Source organism: Bombina bombina, chromosome 2, assembly GCF_027579735.1.
Source record: "Bombina bombina isolate aBomBom1 chromosome 2, aBomBom1.pri, whole genome shotgun sequence".
In the NCBI taxonomy this organism is placed as follows: domain Eukaryota; kingdom Metazoa; phylum Chordata; class Amphibia; order Anura; family Bombinatoridae; genus Bombina; species Bombina bombina.
In genome coordinates this window covers 65,422,131-65,443,512 of record NC_069500.1, presented here as the reverse complement: position 1 = coordinate 65,443,512, position 21,382 = coordinate 65,422,131, and the positions used below count along the sequence as shown (strand labels likewise).

Genomic DNA, 21,382 nt, shown 5'->3' with positions numbered 1-21,382 from the left:
ACTTATTAAGAAGCAATGAGTGAAAAATTCAGTTTAAAGAATAATCCAAAGCCCTGGATATACCTTTGATCTACCAGCCAAAATAGTGCCAAGCCAAAAAAATAAATCACTTAGGCACTGCAGAGATCCAGTGCAGCGAAGCATAACTTTCACAGAACCAGTACATTAAAGGGCCACTAAACCCAAAATCTTTCTTTCATGATTCAGATAGAACATACAAATTTAAACAACATTACAATTTACTTCTATTATTTATTTTGCTTCATTTTTTAGATATCCTAAGTTGAAGAAAAAGCAATGCACATGTGTGAGCCAATCACATGAGGCTTCTATGTGCAGCAACCAATCAGCAGCTACTGAGCATATCTAGATATGCTTTTCAGCAAAGAATATCAAGAGAACAAAACAAATTAGATAATAGAATTAAATTAGAAAGATGTTTAAAATTGCATTCTCTTTCTAAATCATGAAAGAAAAAATGTGGGTTTCATGTCCCTTTAAGTTTATAGTAATATAAATATAGGTTATTTCTCACCATAAACAGATTTGTAACTCAGCAAATTTGGTTGTTCACAGTTTTATATAAACAAAAATGTGATCAGAAGCTGCTTTAGGGTTCATGAGGCCTTAGGCAAAAATACGAAGGACCAATATATTTAATTAGTATTACCTATACCTATAATAATTTTTCCCCATTTTTTTTTATTTCTTTAAATCATTTATGCTTTGGCATTCTGTTGCACCAAATTTCTTAATGATAATGGAGAGATAGAGAGAAAGGAAAGAGGAGAGAGAGTAACGACAGATTGCGAAGAGAGAGAAAGTAGAGGGGAGAGAGGAGGGAGAAGAGAAACAGTAGAGAGAGGGGTAGCGGGGTAGAAAGAGGGTAAGAGAGGAGATAGAAAAAGGGAGAAAGAGGTAGAGTGGAGACAGAATGCAGAAAGTGTCTAGAGAAGGGAGAGAGAGAAAGGAGAGTGGACATAGAAGGGAGATAGCGGGAGAATAAGTGAGACACAGAGGAAAGAGGGGAAAAGACAAGGGGCGAGAGAGAAAGAGAGGAGGGAGAAAGGTGAGAAGGAGAAGTGAAGAGAAAGGAGGGGAGAGAGATGGAGAAGGGAGGGAAAAGGAAGAGAGTGGGGAGAGGCACAGGGAAGAGAAAGAGGAAGGGGAGAGAGAAGGAGGAAAGATTGAAAACAAAGTATTAAAGGGACACTGAACCCAAATTTGTTTCTTTCGTGATTCAGATAGAGCATGAAATTTTAAGCAACTTTCTAATTTATTCCTATTATCAATTTTTTATTATTCTCTTGGTATCTTTAGTTAAGATGCAAGAATGTAAGTTTAGATGCCGGGCCATTTTTGGTGAACAACCTGGGTTGTCCTTGCTGATTGGTGGTCAAATTCATCCACCAATAAAAAAGTGCTGTCCAGAGTACTGAACCAAGAAAAAAAGCTTAGATGCCCTTTTTTTCAAATAAAGATAGCAAGAGAACGAAGAGAATTTGATAATAGGAGTAAATTAGAAAGTTGCTTAAAATGGCATGCTCTATCTGAATCATGAAAGAAATATTTGGGTTCAGTGTCCCTGAACCCAAATGATCAAATTTTTTTCATTCTCACATTTTCTTCATTCTCTTGGTATGTTTATTTGAAAAGCAAGAATGTGAGTTTAGATGCTGGCCCATTTTTGGTGAACAACCTGGGTTGTCCTTGCTGATTAGACAGCGCCAATAAACAAGTGCTGTCCATGGTGCTGAACCAAAAATTTGCTGACTCCTTAGCTTAGATACCTTCTTTTTCAAATAAAGATAGCAAGAGAACGAAGAAAAATTGAGAATAGAAGTAAGTTAGAAAGTTGCTTAAAATTGCATGCTCTGCATCATGAAAGAAAAAAATTGGGTTTAGTGTCCCTTTAAGCCCCTCCCCTGTGTGAGGCCCCATCGTAACACTAGGGCCACCTAAGAATGTGATCATAAATTAAAAGAGCATGGAAATCATAAGCATTAAAAAAATAAATCTATCTGTCTGTCTGTCTGCCATTCCATCTGCCTGTCTCTCTATCTGCTCATATTTCTCTTTCCCTCCTTATGAATTAGATACACAAAATATAATAGTTTATAGACATGTGCATTCAGGTTTGAACAAATATGGATTTATCAGAATTTTGGCCCATTACAGTAAGAATCCCGACTGGAAGAATGGTTCGGGGACCAAAATGGCCGGGTAACAAAATGTTGCATGTCTGTTAATTGCTTTTGTTTTGTTTGTCACTTTTAGCATGAAAAAAAAGGGAAGGAAACAGAGTAAAGGGGGAAGGAGCTGAGATCCTTTGACTAATCAGCTCTTTTGTTTGCTGTGATGTACAGGGGGTCTGACCATTCATGTGTACAACTTCTCCTGTCCAATCCTGTAAGAGTATTACTAAATGATTGAAGTGAGGCAAGTCAGGCATAAAATGCTTTACAGGCATGTCCTATCCACTTTTTACCTAGCATACAGCTAGATTACGAGTTTTGCGGTATGAGTGAAAAAGCATTGTTATGCTTCATATTTATCTTGTAGGTACCGCACACCTTTTTGGCCATCACGCAACGTCAGTACCGCACTTTTAAAAAAGTCCTTTTTCAATGGGACTTCCATAGCGCCGGTATTATGAGTTTGCCTGGGAGGCCAAAAAGTGAGCGGTACACTCTATAACCACAAGATTCGTACCACCATCTAAAGTTAGTAGCATAAAACTAGCATAAAGTAGCATAAAACTCATAACTAAAGTGTTAAAAAGTACACAAACACCCATAAACTACATATTAACCCCTAAACCGAGGCCCTCCCGCATCGCAAACACTATAATAAATTTATTAACCCCTAATCTGCTGCTCCCGACATCGCCGCCACTAAAAAAAATTATTAATCCCTATTCCGCCGCTCCCCCACATCGTCGCCACTATAATAAACCTATTAACCCCTAAAATGCCGCCCTCCCGCATCACAAACACTGTTTAAAGATTATTAACCCCTAATCTGCCATCCGCCCACACCGCCGCTATAATAAACCTATTAACCACTAAACCGCAAGACCCCCCAAAGAAATATACTTAAATAAATTATTAACCCCTATACCTCTGACCTCCCACATCACTAACGCTACAGAAATATATTAACCCCTAATCCTAACCCTAATGTAACCCTAACCCTAAGTCTAACCCTAACCCTAACGTAACCCTAATCTAAATAAACCTTACAATTATTAACCAAATAATTCCTATTTAAAACTAAATACAAACTTACCTGTAAGAAAAAACCTAAGCTAGCTGCAAAATAACTAATACTTATATTGTAGCTATCTTAGGCCTAGATTTGGAGTTCGGCGGTAGCCGTCAAAACCAGCGTTAGAGGCTCCTAACGCTGGTTTTGGCCGCCCGCTGGTATTTGGAGTCAGTGATTAAAGGGTCTAACGCTCACTTTTCAGCCGCGACTTTTCCATACCGCAGATCCCCCTACGCCATTTGCGTAGCCTATATTTTCAATGGGATCTTTCTAACGCTGGTATTTAGAGTCGTTTCTGAAGTGAGCGTTAGAGCTCTAACGACAAGATTCCAGCCGCCTGAAAATAGCAGGAGTTAAGAGCTTTCTGGCTAACGCCGGTTTATAAAGCTCTTAACTACTGTACCCTAAAGTACACTAACACCCATAAACTACCTATGTACCCCTAAACCGAGGTCCCCCCACACCGCCGCCACTCGATTAAAATTTTTAACCCCTAATCTGCCGACCGCCACCTACGTTATACTTATGTACCCCTAATCTGCTGCCCCTAACCCCGCCGACCCCTGTATTACATTTATTAACCCCTAACTTGCCCCCCACAACGTCGCCGCCAGCTACTTAAAATAATTAACCCCTAATCTTCCGACCGCAAATCGCCGCCACCTACGTTATCCCTATGTACCCCTAATCTGCTGCCCTAACATCGCCGACCCCTATATTATATTTATTAACCCCTAATCTGCCCCCCTCAACGTCGCCGACACCTGCCTACACTTATTAACCCCTAATCTGCCGAGCGGACCTGAGCGCTACTATAATAAATGTATTAACCCCTAATCCGCCTCACTAACCCTATCATAAATAGTATTAACCCCTAATCTGCCCTCCCTAACATCGCCGACACCTAACTTCAATTATTAACCCCTAATCTGCCGACCGGAGCTCACCGCTATTCTAATAAATGTATTAACCCCTAAAGCTAAGTCTAACCCTAACACTAACACCCCCCTAAGTTAAATATAATTTTTATCTAACGAAATAAATTAACTCTTATTAAATAACTTATTCCTATTTAAAGCTAAATACTTACCTGTAAAATAAATCCTAATATAGCTACAATATAAATTATAATTATATTATAGCTATTTTAGGATTTATATTTATTTTACAGGTAGCTTTGTATTTATTTTAACCAGGTAAAATAGCTATTAAATAGTTAAGAACTATTTAATAGCTAAAATAGTTAAAATAATAACAAATTTACCTGTAAAATAAATCCTAACCTAAGTTATAATTAAACCTAACACTACCCTATCAATAAAATAATTAAATAAACTACCTACAATTACCTACAATTAACCTAACACTACACTATCAATAAATTAATTAAACACAATTCCTACAAATAAATACAATTAAATAAACTAGCTAAAGTACAAAAAATAAAAAAGAACTAAGTTACAGAAAATAAAAAAATATTTACAAACATAAGAAAAATATTACAACAATTTTAAACTAATTACACCTACTCTAAGCCCCCTAATAAAATAACAAAGCCCCCCAAAATAAAAAATTCCCTACCCTATTCTAAATTAAAAAAGTTACAAGCTCTTTTACCTTACCAGCCCTGAACAGGGCCCTTTGCGGGGCATGCCCCAAGAATTTCAGCTCTTTTGCCTGTAAAAAAAAACATACAATACCCCCCCCCCAACATTACAACCCACCACCCACATACCCCTAATCTAACCCAAACCCCCCTTAAATAAACCTAACACTAAGCCCCTGAAGATCTTCCTACCTTGTCTTCACCATCCAGGTATCACCGATCCGTCCTGGCTCCAAGATCTTCATCCAACCCAAGCGGGGGTTGGCGATCCATAATCCGGTCCAGAAGAGGCTCCAAAGTCTTCCTCCTATCCGGCAAGAAGAGGACATCCGGACCGGCAAACATCTTCTCCAAGCGGCATCTTCGATCTTCTTCCATCCGGAGCGAAGCGGCAGGATCTTGAAGACCTCCAGCGCGGAACATCCATCCGGACCGACGACTGAACGACGAATGACTGTTCCTTTAAGGGACGTCATCCAAGATGGCGTCCCTCGAATTCCGATTGGCTGATAGGATTCTATCAGCCAATAGGAATTAAGGTAGGAATTTTCTGATTGGCTGATGGAATCAGCCAATCAGAATCTAGTTCAATCCGATTGGCCGATCCAATCAGCCAATCAGATTGAGCTCGCATTCTATTGGCTGATCGGAACAGCCAATAGAATGCGAGCTCAATCTGATTGGCTGATTGGATCAGCCAATCGGATTGAACTTGATTCTGATTGGCTGATTCCATCAGCCAATCAGAAAATTCCTACCTTAATTCCGATTGGCTGATAGAATCCTATCAGCCAATCGGAATTCGAGGGACGCCATCTTGGATGACGTCCCTTAAAGGAACAGTCATTCGTCGTTCAGTCGTCGGTCCGGATGGATGTTCCGCGCTGGAGGTCTTCAGGATCCTGCCGCTTCGCTCCGGATGGAAGAAGATCGAAGATGCCGCTTGGAGAAGATGTTTGCCGGTCCGGATGTCCTCTTCTTGCCGGATAGGAGGAAGACTTTGGAGCCTCTTCTGGACCGGATTATGGATCGCCAACCCCCGCTTGGGTTGGATGAAGATCTTGGAGCCAGGACGGATCGGTGATACCTGGATGGTGAAGACAAGGTAGGAAGATCTTCAGGGGCTTAGTGTTAGGTTTATTTAAGGGGGGTTTGGGTTAGATTAGGGGTATGTGGGTGGTGGGTTGTAATGTTGGGGGGGGGGTATTGTATGTTTTTTTTTACAGGCAAAAGAGCTGAAATTCTTGGGGCATGCCCCGCAAAGGGCCCTGTTCAGGGCTGGTAAGGTAAAAGAGCTTGTAACTTTTTTAATTTAGAATAGGGTAGGGAATTTTTTATTTTGGGGGGCTTTGTTATTTTATTAGGGGGCTTAGAGTAGGTGTAATTAGTTTAAAATTGTTGTAATATTTTTCTTATGTTTGTAAATATTTTTTTATTTTCTGTAACTTAGTTCTTTTTTATTTTTTGTACTTTAGCTAGTTTATTTAATTGTATTTATTTGTAGGAATTGTGTTTAATTAATTTATTGATAGTGTAGTGTTAGGTTAATTGTAGGTAATTGTAGGTAGTTTATTTAATTATTTTATTGATAGGGTAGTGTTAGGTTTAATTATAACTTAGGTTAGGATTTATTTTACAGGTAAATTTGTTATTATTTTAACTAGGTAACTATTAAATAGTTCTTAACTATTTAATAGCTATTGTACCTGGTTAAAATAATTACAAAGTTGCCTGTAAAATAAATATTAATCCTAAAATAGCTATAATATAATTATAATTTATATTGTAGCTATATTAGGGTTTATTTTACAGGTAAGTATTTAGCTTTAAATAGGAATAAGTTATTTAATAAGAGTTAATTTATTTCGTTAGATAAATATTATATTTAACTTAGGGGGGTGTTAGTGTTAGGGTTAGACTTAGCTTTAGGGGTTAATCCATTTATTAGAATAGCGGTGAGCTCCGATCGGAAGATTAGGGGTTAATAATTGAAGTTAGGTGTCGGCGATGTTAGGGAGGGCAGATTAGGGGTTAATACTATTTATGATAGGGTTAGTGAGGCGGATTAGGGGTTAATAACTTTATTATAGTAGCGCTCAGGTCCGCTCGGCAGATTAGGGGTTAATAAGTGTAGGCAGGTGTCGGCGACGTTGTGGGGGGCAGATTAGGGGTTAATAAATATAATATAGGGGTCGGCGGTGTTAGGGGTAGCAGATTAGGGGTACATAGGGATAACGTAGGTGGCGGCGGTTTACGGAGCGGCAGATTAGGGGTTTAAAAAAATATGCAGGGGTCAGCGATAGCGGGGGCGGCAGATTAGGGGTTAATAAGTGTAAGGCTAGGGGTGTTTAGACTCGGGGTACATGTTAGGGTGTTAGGTGCAGACGTAGGAAGTGTTTCCCCATAGCAAACAATGGGGCTGCGTTAGGAGCTGAACGCTGCTTTTTTGCAGGTGTTAGGTTTTTTTTCAGCTCAAACAGCCCCATTGTTTCCTATGGGGGAATCGTGCACGAGCACGTTTTTGAGGCCGGCCGCGTCCGTAAGCAACTCTGGTATCGAGAGTTGCTTTTGCGGTAAAAATGCTCTACGCTCCTTTTTTGGAGCCTAACGCAGCATTTGTTTGAACTCTCGATACCAGAGTTAATTTTATGGTGCGGCCAGAAAAAAGCCCGCGGAGCGTTAACAGCCCTTTTACCGCCGAACTCCAAATCTAGGCCTTAGGTTTTATTTTTATTTCACAAGTAAGTTTGTATTTATTTTAACTAGGTAGACTAGTTAGTAAATAGTTATTAATTATTTGCTAACTACCTAGTTAAAATAAATACAAACTTACCTGTAAAATAAAACCTAACCTGCCTTACACTAAAAACTAACATTACAATAAAATGAAATAAATTAAATTAATAAAATACAATTTACTAAATTGCAAAAAAAAAATTAAAACACTAAATTACAAAAAATAAAAAACGAAATTATCAAAAATAAAAACGAATTACTCCTAATCAAATAGCCCTATCAAAATAAAAAAAGCCCCCCCCCCCCCCAAAATAAAAAAGGGCCTTTTGCGGGGCATTGCACCAATGAAATTAGCTCTTTAACCTGTAAAAAAAAAATACAAACACCCCCAACATTTCTATCAGCCAATAGGAATTAAAGAGGAAAAAATCCCATTGGCTGTTGCAATCAGCCAATAGAATTGAGCTTTCATCCTATTGGCTGATTGGAACAGCCAATAGAATGAGAGCTCAATCCTATTGGCTGATTTTATTTTTGTAATTTAGTGGGGGGGGGGGGTTTTGTAAGTTAGAAAATTGTATTTTAATAATTTAATTTATTTTATTTTATTGTAATGTTAGTTTTTAGTGCAAGGCAGGTTAGGTTTTATTTTACAGGTAACTTTGTATTTATTTTAACTAAGTAGTTATTAAATAGTTAATAACTATTTACTAACTAATCTACCTAGTTAAAATAAATGCAAACTTAACTGTGAAATAAAAATAAAACCTAAGATAGCTACAATATAGCTATTAGTTATATTGTAGCTAGCTTAGTTTTTTTTTAGGTAAGTATGTATTTAGTTTTAAAAAGGAATTATGTAGGTAATAATTGTAAGGTTTATTTAGATTTATTTTAATTATATTTAAGTTAGGGGGTGTTAGGCTTAGGGTTACGTTAGGGTTATGCTTAGGGTTTAGGGGTTAATATATTTATTTAGTGTTAGTGATGTTGGAGGCCAGAGGTTTAGGGGTTAATAACTTTAAAAAGTGGTGGCGACATTGGGGGTGGCAGATTGGGGTTAATAACTGTAATGTAGGTGGCGACGATATTAATGGTGACAGATTAGTAGTTAATAAGTGTATGTAGGTGGCGGCGATATCGGGAGCGGCAGATTAGGGGTTAATAGTTTTATTTAGGTGGCGGCGATGTTAAGGGCGACAGATTAGGGGTTAATAACATTATATAGGTGGCAGCGATGTCGGGGGCGGCAGATTAAGGTTGTTTAAACATGGTTTTTATGTTAGGATGTTAGGTTTAAACATAACTTTTTCTTTCCCCATAGACATCAATGGGGCTGCGTTACAGAGCTTTTGTTTCCACGATCGCAGGTGTTAGGCTTCTTTTTTGCCGGCTCTCCCCATTGATGTCTATGGGGAAATCGTGCACGAGCACGTCAAAGCAGCGCTTGTATCTGGGTGCGGTATGGAGCTCAACGCCACCATATCGCCCGTACAAGCCTGCTTTTTGTAAACTTGAAATAGCAGCGCTATAGGGAGGTGAAATAATGCCGCTTTTGTGGCGGTCGTTAATTTCCCTATAGCGCTGAAAACCCGTTATCTAGCTGATAGGAAGGTGGGAGAGTAGGTGAAGTTCTGCCATCTTTGATCACTTTTATCTTTGGACAGTCAGTGCAGTTTTATGTGCCTTTGTCAGCTATTTCTCATTGTGTCTGCTGATTTTTTTATTTTTTATGGAAAAGCCTTTCTGTGCAGAATCAGATCAGTACATTGCATCACAGCTCATATTATTATTATTGTTCTTTATAAAGCGCCAACAGATTCCGCAGCGCTGCCCATGGGTACAAGGATAAAAGTACAACGGAGAAAAAATACAATAAAAGACAAAATTTTACAGACAAATACAGGGGGAATTAAGGGCCCTATTCCGGTGGGAACTTACACTCATATGCACAGTAATGCATTTTTTTTTACTCTGTGGAGCAGAGATTTTTTCTCTCTCATTATTTTCTGTTAAAGAGCTCTAGAATGTTTTAATATTTTTGCGGGGGCATTGCTGGGCTGGAAGGGATCCTGCTTGTGCCCTGTCTTTAAGTTTGTTCTATTGGATAGACATAGTTACCTAGCATTATAGCTTTCAATTTTTTGTTTGATAAATATCTATAATAATATTTTTTTAGTGGCCGGCTATTGCACACAGTACATACCTATTGTATACCTACAATACTATTGTTAGTGAGTAGATATTACATTAAATATTATTTTATATATATATATATATATATATATAATAAATATTAGTATCTTTCATATAATTGAAATGGGTTTTTTATCGCAGTGGAGGCACCGTGGGCTCCTGGCAGTTATACGCTATAAACTACGCTTTGTCGTCTAGCGCTATAGTAGCGTACGTTTTCATTTGGGTCTAAAATATATAATAAGAATAATTTCTTAGTGACTGGCATTCTTGTTGACCTTACTATTAGACGTTTAGGTACTATGGACCACATTACAAGTGGAGCACTAATAATTGCACAGGATACGATATGTAATATCGCTGGACCGAGCTACCATTAGGGCACAACTTGATAATACAAGTCCATCGTAAAGCGTGTTTACCAGAGAAAGGTTAGCGTGATCCATTTCAAACGAGTGCAACCTATAGTTTCAATAGATATTGCAAACCCATTAACCTGCGCTCATATTATAATGTAAAAGTTATTGTTTGCGCTCAAGCAAAATCTGAATCTGCGCTAGAATATTTAGCACAACTTTAGAACATAAGTAAATTGTAAGAGTTAAAAAAATGTTGCACAGAACGCATCAAAAACACATTAAAAAGGATATGAAACCTAACATTTTTATTTCATGATTCAGATAGAGCATGTGATTTTAAGCAACTTTCTAATTTACTCTTACAAGCTATTTATCTTTGTTCTCATTGTGTCTTTTGTTGAAAAGCAAGGGCATATGCTTAGGAGCAGGCACATTGTTTGGAGCACTATGTGGTAGCAGTTTTGCAAGAACACTATCCTTTTGCAAAAGAACTAAATGGCAACACTGTTTCCTGCCAGTACTCCAGATCCCTACCTAGGTATCTCTTCAACTTCAACAATATCATGGCAATGAAGCAAATTTGATAATAGAATTTATAATTGGAAACTTTTTAAAAATAGTATGCTGTCTAAATCACATAGTATAGTATGCTGTGTAAATTTAATATCCCTTTAAAAGGTGCACCTATATACACTTTTTAATATATATATATAATTTAAATATTCATAAAGAGGTTTTAAAAGGGTTAAAACGAATATAGTTTATGTCAAGGTGTTTGACTGGGAAGGGCTCCATATGTGTATAAATAAATATATATATGTCTAAACGTGTATGAGTGTGTATAGATAGATATATGTATATGTCTAGATATGTGTATATATATATGTACATTTGTTTTACACACACACATACACTTTTGAGCCCTTCCCAGTGAAATACCTTGAAACATGCAATATAATTTTTTTCTCAGGGGCTGGCTATAAGACACAGTACATGCTTGTTGACATATATCTAATATTTTAGTTTGCTTGGTTTTTATGTAAAATAAATACATAAAATACACAATGCAAATGATGGTTGTTCTATGTCCCTCTAAGCTAAAAAAAAAAGATGAAATCCCTCTAATACTATAATTGTCATTTCTTTGTGTACATGAACAAACATGCATTCACTGTAAAATAAATAAATAATTAAACTAGTCCCCCTGGATGCAAACAGATTAAGTTATAAAATTATGGAGTTTGAATAAATACATATAATTGCTATGCTACAGAATATAAGAAAACGCTTAATAGGATTAGCATAACATTTTGTACCCTACACTTTGAAGGAAGTAGCTTTCACTTGTTCTACCTGAAAGGCTGAATCATACTGGGCTAACTATTTACTTGCTAGACACATTGCATAAGTGTCTCTGGCAGCCAAGAGCTGTAGACTTTCCTTACCTTCCAATATTAAATATGTTAGCCTATTACATGGTTTAAAGAGATAGTCAACCCAAAAAAATGTTATTGTTTAAAAAGATAGATAACGCATTTACTACCCATTCCCCAGCTTTGCACAACTAACATTGTTATATGAATATACTTTATAAGCTTTAAACCTCTAAATGCCTGTTTCTAAGCCACTAAAGAGAGCCTCTTATCACTAGGGTGACCATATTGCCTCTTTAAAAAGGGACACATATGAAAAATACATATATCAGGGTTCTTAAACAAAACATTTCTTTAAACAGCCCTGACATTTGTATGTTTCATATGTGTCCCTTTTTAAAGCGGAAGTATGGTCACCCTACTTATCACATCCTTTTTATTTAGCTTTCACAACAGGGGCTTGCTAGGTCATGTGAGCTATATAGATAACATTGTGCTGACGCTCGTGGGTTGTGCACAACACAGCACTAATTGGCTTAAATCCAACTCAATAGATAATAAATTAAAAGTCATGTGATCATGGGGCTGTCAGAAGAGGATTAGATACAAGGTAATCACAGAGGTAAAAAGTGTGTTAATATAACCATGTTTTCTGTGCAAAACAGGGGAATGGGTAATAAAGGGATTATCTATGTTTTTAAACATTAACATTTTTTGCATTGACTGTCCCTTTAAGGGGGGAGCCTGTGTGTCATATGGGTGGAGCCTGAGTTTCCTGGGGCTAAAAAAAAATCAAGGCTGGAACATATGCAGTCTGGGTGTAGCCAATATATCATGGGAGAATTCTAATCAAGCAGTGGTTGGGGCTTATGCATTTTTGGGTTGTGTTTTTTGGCATTCAAGCTTTTGGTTTGTGGCCTTAGATTTTATAACAGAATGTATTATTGGGAGCACAGCATTTATAATAAACTGGTGTAATGACTGTGTTAAATTATTAAAGCAATATTACATTCATAAAAAACAAACCTCTGCTTAAACGTGAAAACTGTTTAACCTCTTAAGGACATATGACGGAATTTTTCCGTCATAAAACAATTGAGCAAACTGAAAGCTGTGTCCTTAAAGGGTTAAAACTACCAGGATGTGTACAACAACATCCCTAACAACAGAATACTCAGTGGCTGATAAAGAAAACTCCCACAAATCTGTTGGTAGGCAGTGACGCAGCTAAGGCATAAAACCCAAATGTTTGTTTTTTTTTCAGCATAAGAGGATCAATTTAAAAAAACTGCAATACATTTTTAAATACTCCCATTTAGACATAACAAAAAAATAACTTTTACTTAATTTGTGAGGGAGCTGATTGACATTAGACTGTGAAATTGTGAAAGCATAAGCAAAAAAATTTGTTTAGATTAGAGTTTACTAAGGGTGTATCCCTGGACTGCTTTGAAACAGGAAATCACTGAAAACAAAAACAAAATTACAGTCTTAAATGCTTATAAAGCATTTTTAATGCAGATATTTTGCAATATGATGCTTAATTGCAGAAATATGTTTATATACTTTTTTTATTAATGTCCTGACATGAAAGTCAAAATTGAATTTTCTTTAATTCAGATATAGCTTTAACCACCTCTACAATATATTTCCATTCTCAAATTTAATTCTCAAATTTAATTTATTCTGTTGGTATCCTTTGCTGAAAAGCAAGCTCGTAGCGCATATACATATTATTACATGTATAATATAATATGATAGCTGTCACATGGTTTGGGATATGGAAATAAAAGGAATCTTTAAAATTAAAGGGATATTAACCCAAAAAATCTTTTGTGATTCAGTGCATACAATAAAAAAAAAATGTTTCAAATGTGCTTCTATTATCAAATTCCCTTTGTTCCCATGATATTCTGTGTTGAAAAGATATCTAGGTAGTCATCTGGAGAACTGCATGGCAGGAAATAGTACTGGTATCTAGTACCCTTGCAAATGAATAACATTCTTCTAAAATGCTGCCAAATAGTGCTCCGATCATAGTGCTTAATCATGAAAGAAAAATTTGGAGTTTCATGTCCCTTTAACCAGATTAAAATCAACTGCTTGTTTGAGATAAGTATTATTGCTTTGCCTTTTTTTTTTACTGTGTTTGTTGATTATGCAATTCTACTGTATAATGGTACTTTAACAAATGGGAAAGTATAAGTAATTTGAAGAGTTTATTTTAGAGTATATTATATTACTATGGAAAAATAGTCCAGTGAACTAATATTACAATTAAAAACGGGTCAATGACCTTTTGCCAGTCAAATAAAATAAACTACCATAAGTATTCCAAAAGGTTCCAAAGACGCACCCCCATTCAAAATAAACAGCTAGCTTTGTTGAAATATTTAAAAACAATCATGGTCACATGTATTGTATTGTCATTTTTTTCTCTTCATATATTACAGATGACTTGTATGCATAGTATTAACTGTTCTGGAAAATGTGCTCCTTTAGGTTTTCTTGCAATTTATATACCTGGTTTTGATCATTGAAGCTACCACTTATAATGAACATTTCATAGTCCTTTGGGTATAGAGAGATAGAAAAAAAGGATGTCTGTACTTCCTGCAGGCTCAACACATTTGAATGGACATGTTTTAAAGAATAGAGGGTGATGGTTTCAATTTGCAAAGCCAGCTATTTAAGATAAAAAATAAACCTAAAAGACACAGTGACAATTTTTTTCTAGAAAAATATATTGCAAAAATGCTTCTAGTTCAAACTTAAATACAATCATGTACATTTCAGTTGTGACCCTTATATCCCTTGGAGTAACTTATTCCTATTTTACCTCTCTCAATGTCTACTACTTTATGGTTGTTGATACCTTGAGAATGCTATGATAAAACACTGGGGTGCTTGCACCCCCCCAGCAACCCTTAAAACTACCACTTAAGCAAGAGCAGCATAAAATCTGCAGGGAGTGTTAGTTATCATGTTGGAAATTGTTACTCTATTTACTTTGGTCATCATTAAAACATTGGCCTGCTATTGGATAGGGAATGTTTGGCACAAATAAGTATTTATTTATTGTATACAATAACTTGATACAGTATATGAGCAAGTGGAATATAAGACATATAGATTTGGCACACATATCTTAGCCCTACAAACATAATTTTCTAAGGAACGTAAAAGTGCAAAAATAAATAAATAAATGCTGTAATGCAAATTGTTAAACACATAGTTAAAGTCAGCTTCAGAGCAGCAATGCACTACTGGAGCTAACTGAACATATTTGGTGAGCCAATGACGATAGACATATGTGGGCAGCCACCAAAGAGCAACTCATTCCTAGTAGTGCATTGCTCCTCCTGGGCCTACCTAGGTATGCTTTACAACACAGGATACCAAGAGAACAAAGTACTTGATAATATAAGTAAATTGAAAACTGCATACTGTGGCTGAATCATGAAAGTTTAATCTTGACTTTTATGTTCCTTTAATTGAGTGACAGTCTTGAAAGTTACTGACAGCTAAAAACAAACTGTCATTATGTTTAACTGAGTGATGAAATCCATTTCAATATAAAATGACAGCGCATGTAAAGATAAATAAAGATGATGTGACTCCCTATTCACTGAGTTTGTTTGCTTGGAATTCACAGAACTTATACATCCGTGCCCAGAAATAATGTACCAAATACATCAATAGTATGTGATCCCGTGTGCTGTCTAGCAGAGCTCTCCAATCAAATAAGGGATAATTACAGACAGTTCTAAAACGGTTTATTTACAAATTGAAAAACATTTGCAACTAATTTCTGAGCCTTAAAGTAGTGTGATTATTTCATAAGGCGTGTAATTTATATATTAATTTACTTTGCTTTATAGATTATATAATAATACCCTGTTTGTAATAAGATATGCTGAAATTCCAGCATGCATAGTTAAATGTTGGGTCTAATTTAGGGTGACCATATTGCCACTTTAAAAAGGGACACATATGAAAAATACATATGTCAGGGTTCTTATACAAAACATTTCTTTAAACAGCTGACATATGTATTTTTCATATGTGTCCCTTTTTAAAGCAGCAATAGGGTCACCCTAGTCTAATTTGAAATGATTGTGTTTGGGAAAAGGTCTAGATAGAAATCACACTGAAATATAAGATCAATCCTTTTCATAGAATACAAATATAAATTTAAAGGGAAAGTGAACTCAAAAATGAATAAACGGAGAGAAAAAATACTAGCGCTATTGTGCTTAAATTAATAGGGCGTTGTTTTTTGTTTTTTTTGGGGGGGGGGGTTTGCACATATTACAAGTCAAAACAGTGATAGTCTAGGTAGGGCAAGCTATTATCTGGATGTCGGATAGAACACTAAATCCTTCACATAATAGTTTTGTATGGGGGTGTGCTGAAAAACTCATATCTGCTATCTCTCAAACACCAAGAAGATGGTGCTCTAAGCCAGTGTTTTTCAACCAGTGTGCCGTGGCACACTAGTTTGCTGTGAGAGATCCTCAGGTGTGCCGCGGCAGACTGACAACAGTGCGGGGGTGTCCCTCTTTCAAATTTTGAAATATTGGGAGGTATGTGACAGGCTCCTCAGGCGTCATTTACAACCATGACATTGACATTCATTCACAGACAATCATTATGATTGTTTGTGAATGAATGTCAATATGTCATGTATAGTTTGTAGGCGGCATGGCATGACAGCACAGTACAGTGTGTGTGTGTATGTATGTGTGTGTATATATATATATATATATATATATATATATATATATCCTGTATTAGGCTACAATGTGTGATTTTGTAACATTTTGGGATGGTGGTGTGCCACAGGATTTTTTAATGTAAAAAAGTGTGCCACGGCAAAAAAAGGTTGCAAATCACTGCTCTAAGCCTCCACTTAAGTAATAGATTTCCTAACTCAGATATGAAATAAGTTAAAAATGCTCAGCACATGTACACATACAGTACATATACAAGCACATATACACTGATCAGCCATAACATTAAAACCCCCTGCATAATATCATGTAGATCCCCGTCGTGTGGACAAAAAAGCAGTTATACATTGAGGCATGGACTCCACAAGACCTCTGAACGTGTCCTGTGGTATCACCAAGACAGTAGCAGCTGATCCTTTAAGTCCTGCAAGTTGCAGGGTGGGGCCTCCATGGATCGGATTTGTTGTTCCAGCACATGCCACAGATGCTCAATCGAATTGAGATCTGGGGAATTTGGAGGCCAAGGCAACAATATCTGCTGAAAGAGGCCACTGCCATCAGGGAACATCATTGTCATGAAGGGGTGTACAAGGTCTGTAACAATCTCTAAGTAGGTGGTACATGTCAAAGTAACATCCACATGAATGCCAGGACCCAAGCAGAACATTGTCCAGAGCATACTGATGCCTCCTCTAGCCTGCCTACTTCCAATAGTGCATCCTGCTGCCATATCTTCCAAAGGTAAACAATGCACATGCACCCGGCCTTCCACCCGATCTAAAAGAAAATGTGATTCATCAGACCAGGGAAACCTTCTTCCATTGCACCATGGCCCACTTCTGATACTCTCGTCCCCATTGAAGGTGCTTTCGGCAGTCAACAAGGATAATCATGGGCACTCTGACCGGTCTGCGGCTACACAGCCCCATACACAGCAAACTGTGATGCACTGTGTGTCCTGACACCTTTCTATCATGGTCAACATTTATTTTATTAGCAATTTCAGATACAGTAGCTCTTCTGTGTGATCGGACCAAACAGGCTAGCCTTTGCTCCCCATGTGTGTTGTCCTTCCTTGCACCACTTTTGGTATGTACTAACCACTGCAGGAACACCCCACAAGACTTGCCGTTTTGGAGATGCTCTGACCCAGTCATCTAGCCATCACTATTTGACCCTGGTCAACGTCATTCAGATCATTTCGCTTGCCCTTTTTTCCTGCTTCCAACACATGAAATTCTAAAACTAATATATCCCAGCCCTTTGACCGGTGCCATTGTGACACTATAATCAATGTTATTCACGTCACCTGTCAGTGGTTTTAATGTTGTGGCTGATCAGTGTACTGTATATATAATGTACACATATACACATGTATACACATATCCATTTACACTTTTGAGCCCCTTTAAGTCCTGTACCTTGTCATATGCCATATCCCTTTAAATACATTTTAAAACATTTTTGAAAACAATAAATATTTGTTTTGGATCATGTAGTAATTATAAATGATACAACTTAAAGGGACATTGTACACTATATTTTTCTTTGCATAAATGTTTTGTAGATGTTCAATTTATATAGCCCATCTGGGAGTGTTTTTGCTTGTTTTTAAATAACATTGCTCTACTTTTTAGACTCCTAACCAAGTCCTAATGTTTTAGATGTATACTGATGTATAAAGACTTTACATTGCTTCTGTTTGTATAATAGGTTTTTCATATGCAGGGGAGGGTCTGCTCCCATCGTCTTTCAGTGGGTGTCCCAGCCTAACCTCATCAACAGTGTTAAATTGGGAGCTTCTAAGTAAGTTTTTAAAAGATTTTATACTGGATTTTTATATTAGTATCTGTGTATATTCTTTATACTAGTGCCTATTACATGCAGTTATAGGAAAATTGGTGTATACTGTCCCTTTAATTGATTTTTTTTCCATATAATTTACATGTATTTTGTTATGCAAGCTTTCAAGAGTTGATGGTTTACTTCAGGGCAAAGCTTTTCAGTAGTAGCTTTTTGTGCTCGAGCAGAAAACTTAAAGGGCCATAATACCCAAATGTTTAAACACTTGAAAGTGATGCAGTATAGCTGTAAAAAGCTTACTAGAAAATATCACCTGAACATCTCTATGTAAAAAAGAAAGATATTTTACCTCAAAAGTTCCTCAGTAGCCACATCCCATTGTAAAGGATTTCTAAGCAGCATTTTAGTGTGTCTGTCCTGGGACAGCTTAGGGGATGAGCCTCGTGCACTCTCATATTATTTATTCAGCTTACTATGAAATCTCATGAGAGTTAAGTCAAATCTCATGAGATCACAGTAAAAGAGCTGATGCTGATTGGCTGCTGTTCATTTCTTCATTTTTTTTTTTTTTACCTGCAGCTGGGAGCAGCTGAGTATAACTTTTTACACAGAACTTACTCTGCTGAGCTGAGGAGATTGTGAGGTAAAATATCTTCCTTTTTTACATAGAGATGCTCAGATGATATTTTCCTGTCAGCTTTTTACAGTTATACTGCATCAGTTTCAAGTGATTTTGCATGAGTATTTGTATATGTCCTTTTAACTCACCTCTTGAAATCTCTAAAAGTATAGAGTTCCCTTTAAAAATGTTGGCTTCGTTAAGATTCTTTAGTCAACATATTTTACCATCCTCTTGTGCACTCCTCTTAGAGCAAGACTGAACGCAAGATAACGCACCTCGCATCATCAATTTATTTCCACTTGTAATCTAACCCAAAATGAGTACCAAAACAATTATGAGTTGTGAAATGCTCTTTCATTATTCATTTGCATTTTCCTGTCATTTAAATAGACAGTCAAGTCAAAATTAAACCCATCCCAGTGCATGCTGACAGTTTTTCACAGCTAGACAGCGCTAGTTCATGCGCTAGTTCATGTGTGTCATATAGATAACATTCTGCTCAACCCCGTGGAGTTATTTATGAGTCAGCACTGATTGGCTAAAATGCAAGCCTTAGGCATTAGGGTGGGTGGTTTTAAAAACTCATTATCCGTGAGACAAGATGTAGGTGTGCAAACAGGTGGAGATTGATTTGTCCGTGTGATGACTTTCATCCTGTAGCTGGCTGCGTATGTCAAATATTCAGCACGCAGAAATGTCAAAACAAAGGAAAATCCTTGTTAAAGAGGGATTATTTTCACTTTTTATGAGACAACCTAAAAAAACACAAAAACACCTATTAGTCTAATCATCATTTTTTTTTATGTGATTCACTTTGCATTTGGATGACAAGGATTTGATATATTTAATGTCATTTCTATATTTTTATGGTTATTTAAAATACAAATTGCAAGATTTATCATTTGCCTTGTGATTGTTTGTAATGAAACAAAAATTTTAGATTTTTTTTTTAAATCTCATAAAAAAACTTAATTTTGCAAAAATACAAAAAAAAACTACTTTATAGATAAAATGAACAGTAAAACTTGACAACAGATTCCAGAAAAGATATAGGCCTAGATTTAGAGTTCGGCGGTAGCCGTCAAAACCAGCGTTAGAGGCTCCTAACGCTGGTTTTGGCCGCCCGCTGGTATTTGGAGTCAGTGATTAAAGGGTCTAACGCTCACTTTACAGCCGCGACTTTTCCATACCGCAGATCCCCCTACGCCATTTGCGTAGCCTATCTTTTCAATGGGATCTTCCTAACGCCGGTATTTAGAGTCGTTTCTGCAGTGAGCGTTAGAGCTCTAACGACAAGATTCCAGCCGCCTGAAAATAGCAGGAGTTAAGAGCTTTCTGGCTAACGCCGGTTTATAAAGCTCTTAACTACTGTACCCTAAAGTACACTAACACCCATAAACTACCTATGTACCCCTAAACCGAGGTCCCCCCACATCGCCGCCACTCGATTAAAATTTTTAACCCCTAATCTGCCGACCGCCACCTACGTTATACTTATGTACCCCTAATCTGCTGCCCCTAACACCGCCGACCCCTGTATTATATCTATTAACCCCTAACTTGCCCCCCACAACGTCGCCGCAAGCTACTTAAAATAATTAACCCCTAATCTTCCGACCGCAAATCGCCGCCACCTACGTTATCCCTATGTACCCCTAATCTGCTACCCCTAACATCGCCGACCCCTATGTTATATTTATTAACCCCTAATCTGCCCCCCTCAACGTCGCCGACACCTACCTACACTTATTAACCCCTAATCTGCCGAGCGGACCTGAGCGCTACTATAATAAAGTTATTAACCCCTAATCCGCCTCACTAACCCTATCATAAATAGTATTAACCCCTAATCTGCCCTCCCTAACATCGCCGACACCTACCTTCAATTATTAACCCCTAATCTGCCGACCGGAGCTCACCGCTATTCTAATAAATGTATTAACCCCTAAAGCTAAGTCTAACCCTAACACTAACACCCCCCTAAGTTAAATATAATTTTTATCTAACGAAATAAATTAACTCTTATTAAATAAATAATTCCTATTTAAAGCTAAATACTTACCTGTAAAATACATCCTAATATAGCTACAATATAAATTATAATTATATTATAGCTATTTTAGGATTAATATTTATTTTACAGGCAACTTTGTAATTATTTTAACCAGGTACAATAGCTATTAAATAGTTAAGAACTATTTAATAGTTACCTAGTTAAAATAATAACAAATTTACCTGTAAAATAAATCCTAACCTAAGATATAATTAAACCTAACACTACCCTATCAATAAAATAATTAAATAAACTACCTACAATTACCTACAATTAACCTAACACTACACTATCAATAAATTAATTAAACACAATTGCTACAAATAAATACAATTAAATAAACTATCTAAAGTACAAAAAATAAAAAAGAACTAAGTTACAGAAAATAATAAAATATTTACAAACATAAGAAAAATATTACAACAATTTTAAACTAATTACACCTACTCTAAGCCCCCTAATAAAATAACAAAGCCCCCCAAAATAAAAAATTCCCTACCCTATTCTAAAATACAAATATTACAAGCTCTTTTACCTTACCAGCCCTGAACAGGGCCCTTTGCGGGGCATGCCCCAAGAATTTCAGCTCTTTTGCCTGTAAAAAAAAACATACAATACCCCCCCCCCAACATTA

The 21,382-nt window shown here is 36.7% G+C and overlaps 1 protein-coding gene and 1 long non-coding RNA gene across 3 annotated transcripts in view; one reads left to right on the top strand and one right to left on the bottom strand.

Moving 5' to 3' along the window:
• ZBTB7C (zinc finger and BTB domain containing 7C) overlaps positions 1–21,382 on the top strand; it is a 205,134-nt gene that overhangs the window by 65,327 nt on the left and 118,425 nt on the right. For both annotated transcript variants that reach the window (XM_053701092.1, XM_053701094.1), the window contains one exon: positions 17,984–18,076. The gene's annotated coding sequence lies outside the window, so the exon portion shown is untranslated. The remainder of the gene's footprint in view (positions 1–17,983; positions 18,077–21,382) is intronic.
• The window catches only part of LOC128648433 (uncharacterized), a 62,206-nt gene continuing 59,795 nt past the window's right edge, over positions 18,972–21,382 (bottom strand). Inside the window, exon 2 of the long non-coding RNA XR_008400596.1 lies at positions 18,972–19,450. This is a non-coding gene — a long non-coding RNA (uncharacterized LOC128648433). The remainder of the gene's footprint in view (positions 19,451–21,382) is intronic.